The sequence below is a fragment of the Furipterus horrens genome, unplaced genomic scaffold (genome assembly GCF_987537825.1).
Source record: "Furipterus horrens unplaced genomic scaffold, mFurHor1.1.pri manual_scaffold_9, whole genome shotgun sequence".
NCBI classification, from domain to species: domain Eukaryota; kingdom Metazoa; phylum Chordata; class Mammalia; order Chiroptera; family Furipteridae; genus Furipterus; species Furipterus horrens.
In genome coordinates this window covers 71,209,687-71,219,383 of record NW_028327179.1, presented here as the reverse complement: position 1 = coordinate 71,219,383, position 9,697 = coordinate 71,209,687, and the positions used below count along the sequence as shown (strand labels likewise).

The window sequence follows — 9,697 nt, the reverse complement described above, 5'->3', positions numbered from 1 at the left end:
TTTTCCTGGCACTGGAATCATGGGCTAGGGTGCCTGGTGTGGAGCTGGGACCTCTCACTCTTGGTGGGACCTCCACAGCTGAGATATTTCTCCTGAGTTTTAACTGCTACATGTGGGTATAGGATCAGCTGGTCAGCTTCTCTGCCCCTCCTACCAGTCTCAATGCAGCTTCTTCTGTATATCCTTAGTTATAGGAGTTCTCTTCAGCTAGATTTTAAGCTCTTCTCAATGATGGTGAAGTAAAAAACCTGCATGTTCTGACAGATATGGGAAGGTGTGACACTCTTGGGGATGGAGATCACTTTCTGCTGGACCTGTCACCTGAGTAAGATCTGGGATGGAGACTGGCTATCTTTTTCAGGCAGTGCCAGGACCACTGGTTCCTCAAGCAGGACAGGTTCATCAGGATCATGCTAAGCATGACCAGAGGAGCCAGAGGGCTGTAAGTAGTCATCTTCAGGCTGTGTCCTTGGCATTGGGCAATTAGCTCATTCTGAGCAAGATATGAGTGGTATTATGCCTGCATGACAGCTGGGCACACAGAGGCCACACTAAACAGATCATCAATTCTGCTAGCTGCTGAAGTTGGACAGGCTCAGTGCCTGCACCAGCCCCTTAGCCATCAGAGCCTCCAGAGACTTTCAGGTTTCCATGTAGTCAATGGAGTCATAATGGATAGTCCCATAAGTATTCTTAGGGAAAGGGTCATCTCCCCACTCAAAGGCATCAATCAGTCACAGGTCCAAATACTCCAGTTGGAAGTCAACCAGCATCTTCCAGAGGTCAGGCTGTCCTTTTGGTGGTGCTCAGTATTCCACAGCTTGGAAGTCACAAACTTCCTCCTGACACACTGCCTTGCTGGGTCTAATGTTCTTCCTTTAGAGCCTCCAAAATATAAATCTCATTGTTGTAGACAGCAAGACAGTCAATGTGATGGTAGCCCATACTCAGGGCATACATAATAGCTGCTTTTACATGGCCAGGTTTGCTTGTCTAGATGCCCAGTCTAATCAGGGGCATCTTCTTCCCCCTGAGAAGAATGACACAGGAAACTGCCATTGCCTCATTCTTTCTTACTTAGGTTCAGTCTTTCCTTGTCCGAGGAGGGTTATATAGTTGCTGGCTGGATGCAGGGAACTCCACATGAGTACTGAACATAAATAAGGTGGTATAATCTTGTCTCAGTTCTGAGCCCTGCTAGTGATCCAAAGAGCCTCGGCATCTGAGAATCGTGGGCTGCATGGGAAGTTGGCCTCTAATTTTTTTCCATTTTAAAATGAAAGAAGATAAGTTTGGATATAATTTGTGTTAATTTAATAATGTAAGCTTTAGAATTATTAGAACAAAACAGAATTCTTTAGGAGAGAGAACACCTGTCACTTGAGGTGACTAGTTTTGATGTATGATGACTTGTTAGTGTATGATCTTTGCTTGCTCATTACATTCAGTTGGGCCTATATAAATTGAGATAAAAGGACTGTTAATTTTTATTCCTTAGAATATACAGTGGTTCACTTCTCTATTTTAGAACAAGATGTTAATTATATTTGGATGGTGCGAGTGATTGAAAAGGGAGAGGTTTAAAAAGATGGAAGAAATTAGCTAACAACTGTTGGTATCTTTAATCAGCTGGTAGCAAACCATACACAATTTTATTTAATCTTTCCAGATGATAACTTTGCATTTTATGTTAACGTAAGGAACTCCTTCTCAATCTCACCTCCCTGACCAGTAAACAATGTAGTGCCCTGAGGTTTCATCCCTGGTCCTTTCTATCTTCTGCCTCTAGATGATCTCATCTGGTTTCATGGCCTTTACCACCAAATGCTGACAGTTTTGCTCCTCTAAGCTTCAGATTTACATGTTCAAATATCTACTTGGCATTTTCACTTTCTAGCTAAAAGGCATCTCAAATTGACTTGTCCAAAGTATTATAGAACTCATAAACTGACCTGTAACTCTTCCAGTAAGTGGTGACACCAATCCAGCCAGTTGCTTAAACCAAAAATCTTGGGAGTCATGTTTGATCATTCTCTTATCCTCCTCACTCACCTACAAATCATCAGCACATTCCATTCATTTTATCTTCAAAATGCATCTCAAAATGTCCACTTATCTTTACCTCCACGTCCACTACCCTACCTCAAGTCCACACTAATCTCATACCTGGAGTTATTAAATAGCCTCCTTGCTTCTTCTCTTGCATTGCTACAATCTATTTTCACTGAGCAGCCAGACTGATCTGTTAAAAATAAATCAAGTCCTTTCTCATTCAACACCCTTCAGTAGTGTCTCACTGTTGTTAGAATGCATATCTAATTGTTTATTGCTTACATATCCAGGGGTGCCTCACTCCACTCTTCCCCACCTCAAGGTGTTGCTGCCATGTGGGTCTGATTCCTGGGCATTTAAAAGGCAAAGTCCTTTCCTGTCCCCAGCCTTTGTACTAGGTGTTGTCCCTGCCTTGATTGCTCTGCATGTCACTCTGCTGGTTCATTCTCTTCTCAGTTCATATTTTACTTTCCTGGGGAGGTCTTTCCTGATCACCCACTGCCAAATAGCCATTTAAGTCTTTATCTTATTTATTCCTTTCATAGCACTTTTAACAATTTGAAATTAACTTTTCTATATTCATTGCTTCTGTGTGTCTACCTACACATCTATTGCTCATCTATTAATCTATCATCATCTATCAAACATCATCTATCTTTCTTTCTCTCCACTTAGTAATAAGTGCCCTGGGGGGCATCAGTCTTGTGTATTATATTCCAAGCACATCATCCTTTTTGAACAGTGTTTGTCATATAGAAGATGCTCAATAACATTTTAAAATTGAATAAATGAATAACTATATTCATCCATAGTCAAATAGTGAGTAGACAGCTGAGCTGGGATGGGAACCTGGTCCTTTCTTGCTTCTCACCTTTATTTTTTCTTTACAAGAGCTTCCTACCAACCAGGATTCAGAATTCTCTGCTATTAAAGCAAGAACTATTTTAGCTAAATGTGTTGAAGAATTGCTGTAATGATGTGGTTAATTTGTGTTTCCTCTAAATTATTTTACCTAGACTCCACTTAACTCTCACTTTTCTTTGCTATCATGTATTATTCTATGTATGAAGAACCATTTCCTTTTATTTTGAAAAATATTTTATTTACTTATTTTTAGAGAGAGGGGAAAGGAGGGAGAAGGAGAGGGGGAGAAACATCAGCGTGTGATTGCTTCTCACGTGCCTCCAGTGGGGGACCTGGCCCATAACCCAGGCATGTGCCCTGACTGGGAATAGACCTAGCAACCCTTTGGTTTGCAGGCTGTCACTCAATCCACTGAGCCACACCAGCCAGCGCGATTTCCATACCCTTATGAACTAGTTAATATTCTTTCCAATATTTTCTTTTGGCTGTGTAGATATGACCTAACAGTCACCGCAATAGTGCTGTTGTTTCAAAGGGTAGAGACCTTTTTTTCTTATAAAAAACTGAATGTAAAAAAAAAACAAAAAAAAAAAAACAAACAAACCCCACCTCATGCAGTGTGAGAATGCCTATTTTCCTTGGTCATATTTCATTTCCTCAGCAAGACTATTTTCTTCTGCTTTCCATTGTCAGCAGACAAAAAAGGATACAATTAAATCAAGGAAATCTGGCAGGGCGGATTTTGGAAAATAAAGTGAATTCAGTCTCTGATTTGAACAAAGAACAATTTATTATGTTGGAAAAACACTGCCCTGATGAGATTCATAGTCAATAATGTCTCATGTTAGCTTAGGACACCACTTTAGATCTGCATGTGTGTTTATCTTTGAGAAAGAGCAATGCTTTCACCCCTAAACTTTGAACTCCGGAGAGGATGTGGAGTTTTTAAGGGTCAGCTAGCAATGAGCACCTAGAACCCCTGGGTTGAGGCTTGGGGCCAGAGTCAACGATTTCTGTCCTGAGCTCATTAATTCTGAGTACAAATTTCTGTAAACAACTCGAGCAATTACGTTGAAGCAAATGGACTGCTGGGGTTGGGTAAGGGAATTTTATGAATCAGATGAGTTCTAAGGAGACTTTTGAAATAAAAAAGATATTTTGATGAATCTAATAATTATAATAGTACCTCATATTTATATAAAAACTTATTTAATATTTGCAACCAGCACTGTGAGGATAATTATCTTCTTTATAGGTAAGAGAAGTACAGAGTACAACTTAAAAAGATTAAGTGACAATGAGGATCACACAGGCAGTAAAGTCGGAGTGGACTATACCCCTTTCTAATAACAGGCTGATACTACTAAAGAGGATGAAAAAAAGCTATAGTCTTTTTCATGACTTTTACTTTCACATATTTCCGGATTGTGCCAAACTTTGGAAACTTTTTGGTGATAATTTTACTTTAGAGTCTTCCATATTGAATCATTTTGTGGATCAAGACAAGCTATATGTAACAGTAATAATAATAATAAAGTACAAATCAGTGTCTCCAGAAATAATAACTGCTCCTTGTTGAGAGTTTTGCACATATTATTTTATTGAATCCTTGCATAATCTCATGAGAAAGGCATCATTTGTATTTTCATTTTACATATGTGGAAACAGGCTTAGGTTGGGTATGCACCTAGTCCAAAATCACAGTACTGGAAAGTGGTGGAAATGATTCTAACTTAAGAGCGTCTGATTCCAAAGTGTGTCCACCTAACCTCTATGCTCTAGTACTTCTAACCAGAATGAGAGTAAGGGGTGGGCCTGCCAGGTCACTGGGTGCTGAATTATGACTATTTAAATAAGTAACATGATGTCAGGCAATTCAGATTTCCATATGTGGTTCCTTATGTAATGGACAAAATTAGGTTGGGTGTGCTCCTGCCAAAAGGACTGTTGGAGTGAAGGAATGTAATTTGCTACAGTAAACAACCCATTTCTGTGATGCATGTCTGCCACACACAGGTACAGTTCGCCAGTTAATAGTCATCAATTGAAATTCTTAAATCAAACCTCATACAATGCTGCCTATCAGAAATGGGTAATTTATTTTTATTACCTAATTTTGAAACTCTTTATAACTTCTAAGCAGTATGGTTCAGAATACTGCAAAAGAGAGCTAGAGTTTTAGAAAATTGTAATATTTTATTGATTTTTTAGTAAATTGATTCTGCTGTGTTAAATGGAAATAAATAAGTAAATCTGTTCTTTAATTTTTATTAAGAAAATTACTTCAATCCCCTATTTAAATAAAATGATAAAAGTTGATAAAATGTGTAAAGATTATCAGTTTGAAGGTACACCAAATTATAAATCAGCTTGGGTGGTGGTGGTGGTAGTCCAAATAACTTGGTCTAGCTTTGTTATACAGGTAAGCGGGTGAATAAGTGTGTGTGTGTGTGTGTGTGTGTGTGTGTGTGTGTGTGTGTATAAAACCCTGTATATACAAAAGGGGCTTATTTTTGGTGGCAGTTTGTTTTTTTAGTTATTGGTAGAAGTTTAAAGTCACAGAGGTAGAGAAATGCCTCTTGACTGGGGAAATTATGCTGAGTAATAATTTGGTCAATATGATGGAGGCTTTGGAAGGATGTTTTAAAATGTCTGGCTTAGTGTAGAACTGATGCAAGGTGGAAGTTTCTGAAACAATACACAAAGTGTTAACATTGGTTATCCTAAGGAAGTGAGGATGGAGACTGTGGAAGAATATTTCCTGTTCACTTTAAATATTTTTGTCCAATTAAAAAAAATTTCCATGGGATATATTTTATAATAAAAATAAACTAAACAAAATAGGACATAACATATAACAAAGAACTGATGCAGGGAACATCTAGAAATGAGCATAGGTTTTCAAGTAGGAAAATGACATAACCAGATATATAATTTTGCAGTTACTTTTATTATTTTATTTTTTGTTGTTGAGTATTGCTTTTATTTGTTTCTTTTTAAATGAATTTATTTAACCAATGAGACTGGTTAATAAAATTATGTAGGTTTCAGGTGTACAATTCTATATGATATCATCTGTATATTATAAATTATTCATCATCCCAAGTCAAGTCTCCTTCTGTCACCATTTATCCCCCCTATAGCAGCTAGTTTTAAGATTATAAGAAAAAGTAAATGTGGAGAGAGCAGAATCAGTGGATTGGTTGTTACTATAAAGATGTTGTGTAATTACTTCTAAGCCAGGTATAATTTGGATGCAATATTCTAAAGCCCAGGTGGAGAAGCCATGTTTTCTTCACATTTGAGTATTTAAAATAAAATGATTCGAAGCAATTTAAAATTGATATGCCTATACTAGAAGGAGTTACATTTAAAAAATCCTCACTTGAGGATATGTTCATCAATTTTAGAAGAGGGGGAGATAGTGAGAGAGAAACCTTGATGAATTGCCCCTTCCCCCCATGTGTACCCGGTTAAGGATCAAGCCACAACCTAAGTATGTGCCCTGATCAGGGATCAAACCCACAACATTTTTGGTGTATGCTCCAACCAATTGAGTCACCTGGCCAAGACAGGAGTTACATTTTTATTAACAGCTTAAATCTGTCAATAAAACAATCCATATGTAGGCCCTGGCTGGGTAGCTCAGTTGGTTATAGCATGGTCTAGATAGACATGCCAGGGTTTCAGGTTTGATCCCTGGTCAGGACACATATAAGAATGAACCAAGGAACAATAAATTGCATAAAAGAAAACATAGGTACTAACCTTATGAACGTTGGTTGTGGAGAACATTTTATGAATTTGACTCCAAAGGCAAGGGAAATAAAGGCAAAAATAAATAAATGGGACTATATTAAACTAAAAAGCTTCTGCACAGCATAAGAAACTGACAACAAAACAAAGAGGAAACTGACCAAATGGGAGCTGATATTGCAAACAACAGCTCCAACAAAAGTTTAATATCAAAATATATAAAGAACTCATAAAACTCAACACCAAACAAACAAAAAGTCCATCTGAAATATGGGCAGGGGACCTGAACAGACACCTCTCCCACAAAGACATATAAATAGTGAAAAGATACATGAAAAAATGTTCATTAGCTATTAGGGAGATGCAAATCAAAGCTACCATAAGATACCACCTCACACACGTTAGAATGGCTATTTTCAACAAGACAAGTGATAACAAGTGTTGGAGAGGTTGTGGAGAGAAGGGAATCCTTATTCACTGCTGGTGGGAATGTAGATTGGTACAGCCACCATGAAAATGTTGGGCAGCTCCTAAAAAATAAAAATATAGTTACCATATGATCCAGCAAACCATCTCCTGGGTACTGAACAAAAAAACTCAAAAACAAATATTCACAAAGATATATGCACCCTTATTTTCATTGCAGCATTGTTCACAGTGGCCAAGACATGGAAACGACCAAAGTGTCCTTCGATAGAGGATTAGAAAAGAAGATGTGGTACATATACAAAATGGAATACTACTCAGTCATAAGAAAAGATGAAATGTTGCCATTTGTGACAACATGGATGGACCTTGAGAACATTATGCAGTAAATAAGTCAGTCAGAAAAGCTAAGAACAATATCATTTTACTCATATATGGGATATAAAACTGAAACTCACAAACACAAACAGTAATGTGGTGATTGCCAGAAGGAAAGGGGTTGGTGGGTGAAGGGGAGCCTAATATATGGTGATGGAAGATGGTTTGACTTTAGGTGGTGGGAACACAGTGCAATATACAGATCTAGTATCATAGCATTGTTCAGTTGAAACCTATATGATCTTATTAACCAATGTCATCCCAATAAATTTAATTTAAAAATCTAAAAATAATAAAAAATTGAATCACAAATAAAGAACCAATGAAATAAAGCAACAAGAAAAGTAAAGTACCTAGGAATAAACTTAACCAAGGAGGTAACAGACCTGTACTCAGAAAACTATATAACACTGAAGAAAGAAATTAAGGATATACAAATAAATGAAAGCATATACTATGTTCATGGATGGAAAGAATCGACCTCATTAAAATGCCCATACTATCCAAAGCAATTTATAGATTGAATGCAATCCCTTTTAAAATACCAGTGACATATTTCACAGACCTAGACAAATACTTCAAAAATTTATATGGAATCAAAAAAGACCCTGACTAGTCACAGCAATCTTGAGGAAGAAGAACATGGTAGGAGAAATCACAATACCTGATGTCAAACTATACTACAAAGCCACTGTAATCAAAACAGTCTGGTACTGGCATAAGAACAGCCATATAGATCACTGGAACAGAATAGAGAGTCTAGAAATAAACCCTGGTCTATATGGTCAACTAATATTTGACAAAGGAGGAAGGAACATCAAATGGAATGAAAAGAGCCTCTTCAACAAATGGTGCAGGGAGAACTGGACAGGGACATGCAAAAAAAATGAAACTAGACCACCAACTTACACCACACACCAGAATAAACTCAAGATGGATCAAGGACTTAAATGTAAGCTGTGACACCATAAAAATCCTAGAGGAAAACATAGGCAGGAAAATTTCAGATGTCTCATATTTTTGCCAATATATCTCCTAAAGCAAGGGAAATAAAGGAAAGAGTAAACAAATGAGGCTACATCAAACTAAAGAGTTTCTGCTCAGCAAAGGAAAACATCAGCAAGATGAAAATGGAATGAATCATATGGGAGAACATATTTGCCAATGATTCCTCAGACAAGAGATTGGTCTCCAAAATACATAAAGAACATATACGACCCAACACCAAGAAGACAGACAACACAATTAAAAAATGGGCAAAGGACCAAACACTTCTCCAAAGAGGACCTACAGAGGCTCCATAGGCATATGAAAGAATTCTCAACAACACTAGCCATCAGAGAGATGCAAATTAAAACCACAATGAGATACCACCTCACACCAGTCAGAATGGCCATCATCAACAAATCAACAAACAACAAGTGCTGGCGAGGATTTGGAGAAATGGGAACCCTGGTGCACTGCTGGTGGGAATGCAGACTGGTGCAATCACTATGGAAAACAGTGTGGAATTTCCTCAAAAAACTAAAATTGGAACTGCTTTTTGACCCAGCAATTCCACTGCTAGGATTATACCCAAAGAATCTTGAAACACCAATTGAAAAAATCCTATGCACCCCTATGTTCATAGCAGCACTATTTACAATAGCCAAGTGCTGGAAACAACCTAAGTGCCCATCTGTAGATGAGTGGATCAAAAAACTGTGGTACATTTACACAATGGAATACTATGCAGCAGAAAGAAAGAAGGTACTCCTACCATTTGCAACAACATGGAGGGAACTAGAGAGAATTATTCTTAGTGAAATAAACCAGGCAGCAAAATACAAATACCGTATAATATCACCTGATACAGGAAACTAATGAACAACACAAACAAAAAAAGCAAAATTGAGCCAGAAGCAAGGAGCAGACTAACAATTACCGGGGGGGGGGGGGGGAGAAAGGAGTAAGTAAGGGAAGGGTCTAATCAAGGAACTAGTATAAATGACCCATGGAAATGGACAATGGGGTGGGGATTGACTGTAGGAGAAGGGGTGGGCTGTGTGGGGGAGAAGCAATGGAAAAAAAATGAACCAATCAATAAGTGGAACAACAAATCAATGCTTCTCTTTCTCTCCTTTCCTCTTTCTAACAACAAAAAATAAAAATTAAAAAATAAAACAATCCTTAAGTAAACATTGTCAGAGTAAAAGTGGACAAATGAAAGAAAAAAATGAAG

The 9,697-nt window shown here is 37.7% G+C and overlaps 1 pseudogene; it reads right to left on the bottom strand.

The window, feature by feature from the left end:
- Positions 1–203: 203 nt before the first annotated feature.
- Positions 204–1,059, bottom strand: LOC150001904 (aldo-keto reductase family 1 member A1 pseudogene; annotated as a pseudogene).
- Between the last annotated feature and the right edge of the window lie 8,638 nt (positions 1,060–9,697).